The sequence below is a fragment of the Tupaia chinensis genome, unplaced genomic scaffold (genome assembly GCF_000334495.1).
Source record: "Tupaia chinensis unplaced genomic scaffold, TupChi_1.0 Scaffold142961_1, whole genome shotgun sequence".
NCBI lineage: Eukaryota > Metazoa > Chordata > Mammalia > Scandentia > Tupaiidae > Tupaia > Tupaia belangeri.
The window spans coordinates 2,669,706-2,679,504 of record NW_006202806.1 but is presented as its reverse complement, the minus strand read 5'-3'; positions in this window follow the sequence as shown (position 1 = coordinate 2,679,504).

The window sequence follows — 9,799 nt, the reverse complement described above, 5'->3', positions numbered from 1 at the left end:
TGCCAGTGCAGGCCACGGTTTGAGTCCTGGACCTAGAGGCTTGTTTTTTTTTGCTTTCTCTCTCTTTCTCTCTTGTGTTTCACTCTGGTCAAATTGAAAATAACAGTAATGATAAATAAAATAAGGGCAATAATTTTTTAAAAATTAAAAGAATTTAAAAAGTTATTTGAATATCTGTAACAAAGTAGAGTGTAAGATTGCCTTGCTTCATTCCAGAATTGCATCTTTGCTATTCTTTCCAAATTGCTATGTACACTGATCTATATCTATATACACACACATATATAATCTACAAAATATACATTAGGGGACTTCGAGAAGCATATGGAAGACTGGAATTAAATTATGAGTTTATTTTGGTGCAAAGATTTTTGAAATTCATGTTCGGTTTGTTCATAATTTACATTTGTACAAACTTTCTGACAATCCCTTGCATATTTATATATAACTCTCAGTGACTTTGATACTAGTTATAAGCTAATGACGCAAACAAAATAGAAGTGGGAGATGAAATGTGCATATGTGCATGAATGTGTGTGTGTATTGCAAAGAACATATATGTGCTCTGTATATTTTTGTAATGGCAGTAAATAGAACAGTTTTCCAATCAGGATGCCATATTTATGCTCAAAAAGCAATTTATGAAGGAAGCAATATAAATAAATGTCACATTCTGAAATCTGAGAGCATCTAATGTGACTCAGTAAGTGGGCAATGCTAATTTACTTTCACAACTTTTTCTTAGAAGGTTGCAAAACTTCTGTGCTGACTCTTGATCCAGAAGCTGTGAGGCATTATTTATTCGTGGAGATTTATTTTTTTATTCTTAATTATAGACATTACTCTCATATTTATTTCAGAATGACTATAATTCATGAGACAAGAGGGAAAAAAAAATCTCCTTCATTTCTCTCTTTGGGACACACTGCTCTCATGACATGTTATTTTATATCATTTTTTTATTGTTGTACTGCAGTCAAGTTTTAAATTCCTAACTAGACACCATGACATTCTTAAAAAGAAACAAAATAGTTGCAGTTTTATATAAAAGCCAAACTAAAAGTTTTACTAAAAATCTAGGTCATCAAACAACATGGTGACTTTACTGTGAAATATGATGAAAGTGCCCCAAGGTTTTATGTGGTTCTCTTCACCAAGAGACTACCTGTTCGTTTGCCAGCATAGATCATGTCATTATCTGCAAGAATTCTTATGATATGCTACAGAAAATATCATTCAAAGTACTAAGTATATGAGAAAGGAGTGTTGAAATTGAGTCTTTATCAATACTTTTTACACTCACCATTTATTGCATCTTATTCCTCATTACCCCTTTAATATGCTTTTTTCTATACTTTGGTCTCCATGCCATTCCTACCTATGATTATACATATGTCAGGTCACTACCTTGCACGTAACCGATACTAAACACAGAAGTGTCCAATAATCAAAACAATAACTCAGACACTCAAACTATTTCACAGCGATCACAACAGTCTGTTCTGAATACTCAGTCAGATATGCATATTCTATTACTTTAGTGATTTCTTAAACAAGAGAGATGTGTTTGATTCGATTGCAAAAGAAAATATTTCGAACTCTCCCTTACGTCTACTGAAACATTTTCCCACTGAGAAACACCTATTAAATATGTATATACTCTATCTTAAATATACTAGATATAACAGTCATGCTTATTTACAAATCACCGTAATAATCTCAAATCAATCTGCCTAATCATTCAGCTTCTCATAAACTAAAAGTGATGCCACAGTAAATGATAGTTTTAGTTACTTTGTACTTACAACAGTCCTCTACTTCTTCCCACCAAAGCATTTGGAAAAAAGGTATATATCAAGGCAGCAATAAAAATCTTGCCAAAAATTTCTCCCAACTTTATTGCTCCAGTAGGCTTAGGAACGATGAGAAGCCAATAAACTTCAGCAGCCTTGAAAAAAAAATAACACTTCAGTTTCTCCTATTCGTTTTTCTCTGAAGGTAATTGCCTTCAAGAGCTGAGTCCTGTAAGGGGAAAGTGAGTGATCCCAACACTGAGTGAGTCAACATAGTAACTGATGCCAGGATTTTGTCGAGGCCTCTGGATATTTCAAATTCCAGGACCTGCGCACAAGCAAGTGACCCGCCTTTTCTCTCAAGTTGGTTTCCCATAATAGGAGTGCCCATGGACACTACTTATAAGGTTGTGCTTCCAGCATGGCAAGCCCTGTGAATTCGAATAATGCTCAACTGTGTTCTGATTAATATCCAAACCAGTTTAGCACAGTTGACATAGTACTTGTTCTCAAAGCCTCCTAAACACAAAAACTCTTTAGTACAAAAACTGAAACAACATTTTCTGTAACTTTCATGTAAATTTCTAAAATAATAGAGAAAACCCTGATCTGGAGTTGACTTTTAAATGCCTTTTCTGTTTTTTCCCTCCTCTTGACAGCTCCCAAAATGCCACTCTACTGAACAAAAATAAGTGCCCAGAATAATCTATGCATTCGTTATGTATCCACTGTCTACCCAAGCTAATGTTTACCCTTGGGAGCCAATCAAAAGCCATGTATTGATGATGCCAACAGTCTAAATAAGAGAAACAACAGTAAAATGTACAAGCTGAGTTCTGAAGGCGGAATGTGTGTAAGGTCTCATGGGACAAGGTTTCAGCTAAAACTAAAGAATACTCATAATGGAACACAGAAATTCTCCAAAAAATGCTCAATTTCAGTTGTGGGTTATGATAAAATGTCTTTACCAACATATTACTCTTTCTTCAATTCCTTGGTGCTAATGAATAAAACAGTGTTGTCTTAGACATTGAGTTAATGATCATTTAATGGTTCTTAATAGAGGTTTTTCTTCCTGTATTAAAGGAAAAGTTGTACTATGTTGTTTGACATGTTTGTAAATCATTCTTAGCTTCTAGAAGGCTTCTTTATCACCTTATTATTTTTTTAGGCAACAGGTGAGCCCAATATTTATGGGAAATTGGTTCTACTTTTCAGAACGACATTCCTTTTGTAATTATAATAATCCCTTCTAAAATTATTTGTTTGAGTGTTTTTTTATAGTACCATTTGTTTAAGTGACAGACTCATTTTTGTACATCAAGCATTCAATTGCTTGGCACAATAATAAATGATAGTAAAAGGTAGAAAAAAGAGGGAACCAGCAGTTAGAGTAATGGCTATGTCGCTGGACTCCCACGTAGTCGACCGCGGTTCACGTCCCGGACCCAGTGGCTTAAAACTCACGCCGGGCGCGTGTGCGTACGTGCCCAAGATCCCGAGAGGAGAATGGAGGAGAAGGGATTGCGGCATGACCATCCCCCCTGGGGGGTGATTTCTCGCTTTCCGTCTCTATGTCTCTCTCTGTCTGTCTGGCGAGCGCACGCGCCCTATAACGAAAAAACCTCTCCAAAAAAAAAAAAAAAAAGACATGTTGGGTAAGACTATGATGATTACTTTAATAGTTAATTATACATTTTATATTTTGGAATAGCTTTATCACAATAGTACCATTTTCCCCCAACAAATCCTATATAAAATAAAACGAGGCCTAATTTTAATCTTTAGTCATTGTTTTTAAATTACTAATATCTAAAATAGATTTAAAACTTCCTTTTCCAAAGGTCATCTCATTTAATCTTTTTAGTGCAATTGCCTGAATATGTATCCAAGCTAAAGTTTCATAAGATAAAGTGAGAAAAAAAAAAAAAAAAGAAATCGGGTAAGATAAAGTGAGAAAAAAAAAAAAAAGAAATCGGGGGATTGTCTTGGATACAAGTCTGTATGTTAGCATCGATGTCTCCCGACACTACAAGGCACAATGTTGCACAGAAGATAAGTTCCACTACATCTTACCCTGTGAGCTTTCTAGACATAAACCCTCGTTTAGGCCACGGCACTTTATCAGTGTACCAACACGTAACATCAGCACATGTGGAAGTTCCTTAGAAATGCAAGTACACAGGAGACCTGGAAAACCACAAACCGGTAGGACTCAGTACGCTTATGTTTTCCAGGTGATTCTAATTCATGGCTAATTTTGGGAAAATGAATTGTACGAAGACTTCAAATAGTGAAAAATTGAATTGAAATATGAGTTTATTTTGGTAAAATAAAATTTTGAAAACCATGTATTGTTTTTCATAATACTTTTTTTCATGACCTTTTTGAAGCCCTTTCATATGTTTCTTTTATTTTAAATTTTATTTATTGATTTATTTAAACTTGACCAGGTCCAGAACTCGAACCGCTGTTGGCCATGTGGGAGTCCAGCACCGTTAACCACGTTAACCACCCCACCACCTGCCGGCCCCTCATACGTTTCTTAAAACAAAAACAAATACAAAACAAAAGTCTTCTGGTTCCAAATATACCAAAAACATATTCTGGGTAATGACTAAAGTACCAAATACTGATCAAGTTAAATGCTCTCAACTTGCTGTTTGGGCTAAATTTTATTTTATGTGCTTTTCATTTCTTTCCCGTTATCTTAAGCATGTCTTCCCACCTAGAATATAAAATCTTAATGGATGGAGATATATATATATATACATATATATATATATGTATATATATATATATCTCCATCCATTAAGATTTTATATTCTAGGTGGGAAGACATGCTTAAGATAACGGGAAAGAAATGAAAAGCACATAAAATAAAATTTAGCCCAAACAGCAAGTTCTAGTTCAGACCTTGTCTCTATTTTCCCAGGGCCTGTAGTTACTTTTCTCTGTCATTTAATCCTCAAAATAACTACATCTGGTAGGTCTTAAGAGCCCCATTATAACAATCACTAGTCAAGAAACATGCTTAAGTTCCCGTTGTTAATAACTGGCAGAGAAGGGTTTTTAAGATTTTATTGTTTAAATTTTGAGATAACAATAGATTCATAGAAAGTTGAAAATAGGGTAAAGAGAGATCCCATGTACCTTCACGCACTTCTCCCAAAGTTTACCTTTGAAATAATTATAATGCATATGGAACTAGGAAGCTGACATTGATATATTTCTTTTTTTAAAAGAATTATTTATTATTTACTTTTATTTATTAATTCAATTACTTTTTAATTTGATGAGAGAGAGAGAGAGAGACAAAGAGAAAGCAAGCCACCAGGTCCGGGATTCAAACTGTAGTCAGCCATGTGGGAGTGTCCAGCACCTTAACCACCAAGCCACCTGCTGGTCCTGATATTGACATACTTCTATGTCATTTCATCACTAGTGTAGATTTTTGTAATCACAACCTAAATCAAGATACAGAACTGTTTGGCACAGGCAGTAGGGTACCACTGCTGTATACTGCAGTCATGTGGAATGATTTGGGTTTAGATCCAGGTTCAATCTGAACACACAGGGCATACCCGGCATCCTTGGCTGGCTTTAAGGCTTGTGGGTGGATCACAGTACAGCAAGACCTTGTTGGGGGTCCCTGTCTGTCTTTTTCTTGCACAATAAATAAATAAACTTTTAAAAAGAAATTCAGAGGGGCCAGCAAGTGGCATGATAGGTAAGGCGCTGGACTGCCGTATGGCCGACCAAAGTTCAAGTCCTAGACCCGGCAGCTTGAAACACATTGGGTGCACGTGTATGCATGCCCAAAATCTTAAGAGGACAAAGAAGAAGAGATTGCAGTATGGCCATCCCCCTACAGGGGTGATTTCTTACTTCCCCTTTGTGTGTTTGTGTGTGTGTGTGTGTCAGCACATGTGCTCTACAGAAAAAAAAAAAAAAAGAAAAGAAAAAAAAAACACACATGAAAAAAGGTACAGAAATTTTTTTACTACAAAGATTCTTCTCATACTATCCCTTTAAAGTCTATTAACCACCCTCCTCAGTCATCCCTAAAGCCTGGCACCCACTAATTTGTTCTTTGTCACTGTAATTTTGACATGTCAAGAATGCTAGATAAATGGAATCATTCAGAATATGACCTTTTGAGACTGGCTTTTTTTTTTTTTACTTCACATTATGTCCTTCAGATCTATTTGTGTTGTTATTAATAGCTTGTTTATTTTTATTGCTGAGTAATATTCGATGGTATGGATGTTCTATGCTCTAACTCTTTATCTTCTGTAGGACATTTTAATTGTTTCCAGGTTCCTGGATAATACAAACAAAGCACTTTTTCTTCTTAAAAATAATTTCTGAATTAATACCTAAGAGTGTAATTACTGGGCTTTATGGCAAGTACATATATAGAGTTTCTTGGTTTGTTATTGTTGTTTTATAAAACTTTTTTAAAGAATTATTTTATTTAACTGTATTATTATTTTTAATTTTGACCAGAGAAAGAGAAGAGGAAAGTGAGAAAGGAAACCACCAGGTCCAGGACTTAAACCGTGGTTGGCCCTGTGGGAGTCCAGCGATATTAAGCACCACACTACGTGCCAACCCTGGTGTTTCATTTTTTAAGAAACTGCCAAAGCTTTTCCCAAAGAGATTGTACCATTTCATGTATCCACTAGCAATGTATGAAAGATTCAGCTACATCAAATTCTCACCACCACTTGGTGTCCTTATTTTTATATGTTTTATTTTATTTTAGTTTTATACATGTAGGGATATACCATGGTTGTCTTCATTTTAATTTCCCTAATGGTTAGTGACATTGAACATCTCATGTACTTATTTGCCATGTGAATTTACTCTTTTTAAAAACTTTCTTTTTTTGTTGTACAAATTCTTAACATGAGATCTTTCTTAAAGTGTATAATACAGTATTATTGACTGTAGGTAGAATATTACATGGAAATTCTCTAGAACTTACCACACTTAAGTGAAACTTCATGCTCATTGCTTAGTAACTCTCAATTTCTCTCTTCTTCCGGAATGACTCTTCAGTGAAATGTCTGTCCATAACTTTTATTAATTTTCAAATTAAATACTTCATTTTTTTACTGCTGCGTTTTAAGTGTTATTTATATATTCGGAATATGAAGCCTTTGAGATATGGCATAAAAATATTTTTCCCAGTCTGTATCTTATTTCTTAATCTTCTTAACAGAATATTTGTAAAGCAGAAATGTTTAAAATTTAAAGTACTATTTACAGAATTTATTCTTTTATGGATTGCACTTTTGGTGTCTGGTATCTAAGAACTCTTAACAAAGCTTTATGGTATAAAGTGATCTCCAATGATTTTCTTCTAAAATTTGTATTGCTTTCTATTTACATTTAAGCATATGATTTATTCAGTTAATTTTTGTATTAGGCATGGGGTTTAGGCTAAGGATCTTTTAAAATTTTTTCTTATACATATACAATTGCCCTAATAGCATTTGTTGAAAAGACTATCATTCCTCCATTGAATCATGCTTATGCTTTCGTCAAAACTCAGTTGGACAAATTTGTGTGGTTCTATTTCTGGGATAGTGGTTCTGTCCTATTGATTTATGTTTCTATCTCTCTGCCAATACCACAGCACATTAATTACTGTAGCTATAGGGTAAGCCTAAGCACTGGGTAGAGGTATTACTCCCAATTTATTATTCTTTTTCAAATTTGTTGTAGAAGCTATAGATCCTGTGTCTTACTGTATCTATTTTAGAATAAGTTCAGCTACAAATAAATCCACAGCTCTGTGTCGAAAACATCTTTCTGGTATTTTGATGAGAAATTTATTGAGCTTACAGATTGATTTCAGGAGAATTGATGTTTTTACCACATTGAGTCTTCCAATCCATTAACACAGTACATATTTCCAATATTTAGGTCGTCTCATTTTATTTCATCATATGGCACTTTTCAACAGTGCTTTGTATTATTACTGGATTGTGTTCTCATGTTTGCAATACACTCATAATGGTATCTCAGTGTGTTATACATGTGAATACCCAAAGGAAAGGGAAGCAGCAAAGGTTCCAAAACCACAATTTTGTTGTTATTGTTAATTTTTTGCGGTGGGCTGTGTGGGCTCTCCCGAAACCAGCAGAGAGAGACAGAGACAGATAGAGGGAATGTGAGAAATCACTTCCCTAGAGGGCATAGCCACACTGCAATCCATTTTCCTCCATTCTCTTTTTGGGATTTTGGGCACGTACACAAACACACACATGTGCCTGGTGTGATTTTCAATCTGCAGGGTCCGGGACTCTAACCGCACAGATGGCCATATGGGATCCAATGCCTTAAATTCCATGCCACCTTCTGGATTCCAAAAACTAGTTTTGAAAAAGAGCACATTAAAAAAAAAAAGTATTCCATAAATATATACAATTAAGTGTAAATAAGAAAGTATTAAAAAATCTGTATTGAAACATGCATCATATATGTAGGCTGTTAAAATAACCTTGAGTAAGACAATAATTATTTGCATATGAATGAATCAGACCTACACTTTTGCAAATACGCAAACCATATGTTTATTATATTGACATCGTACATCAACCTCTTTTTCAAAATTGCTTTTTTCTTTTTAGCTTATAGTTGTATGGTATACATTGTAAAGTGAAGACCGGCCCTTGCATATATGCTAATATAAACAAGTAATCCTTGCATCTTAAAATGGATCTTATATTAATTAGAAAGAACTGAATGATAAACTGAAAAGTGAACAAGAAATGAATTCTTAAGTAATTAAAACACTGAAGGCATTATTTTATGTTAATTTGGAGGGTCAGGGTCATTTCAACTTATTCAATTACTTAACATAATTTCAAGCCTTATGATTAATACAGCTTCACAGAAGAATGTTGATAGCTGAGATATTTATATAAAGTTCACAAATTTATTGACTGGGGAAAAAAGTATTCTGGGCCATTTATGTTTTCTCCTCCCCTCCAGTGACCCACACTAGTTGAAATTTCACATTTTACATATATATTTGTTAGGTGTTTTTTTAAAAAAATCTATCTTCAGGTAAATCAAATGGGAAAATGTATTAGTTAATGGGCTAGTTTATAGGCACTGAGGCTAGAAAAAATATAAGGCAATTCAGGCATTTTGGTGGTTGCTCACATAAACAAAAAATATCTTGCAAATATTTTGATAGGAATTGCAATAACTATAAAGATTAATATATGAGAGAATTGACCTATTCACTAAGTTCTATTTTTCAATCCTATGAATACAGTATGTATCTTCATTTAATTTGGGTCTTTGATGTATTTCATCACTTTCTTAAAGAATTATTTTATTTAACTTTATTTATTTAGATTTGACCAGAGAGAGACAGAGAGAGAGAGAGAAAGTGAGAAAGAAAGACTCCAAGTCTGGGACTGGAACCTTGGTCAGCCATGTGGGAGTCCAAGGCCCTTAACTATCACAGCACCTGCTGGCCCCATCAGTTTTTGAGTTTATAGCATATAGATACTACGTGAGTTTCATTAGATTCATAAGTATATCATTTTTGGCATGACCGTAAAATTTGGGTTTCCAAATGTCTATTTCTTATAGATAAAAATTGCTTGATTGTGGAAAGAAAGCTTGATATGAGAACCAAGCTTTTAACAGATTTTTAAATGTGTGACATGATGTTTTTATCTTAGACACAATGTTGTACAGCAAATCTCTACAATTCATTTATCCTGCATAACTGAAACTTTACATCGTTTAGCAAGTTACTTTTTTGTATACTGATCTTGTATCTGGAGACCTGGCTGAACTCATTATTTCTAACAGTAATTTTGTAGAATACCTGAGATTTACTACATAGACCATAATGTCCAAAAATAGGGACAGCTTCTCTCTCCCTTTCTGATTTGCATGCCTTTATTTACTTTTGTTGCATTTTCGTGCTGGCTACAACTTCCAATACTATCAAGACTAGTAGGACTGGGTTCAGC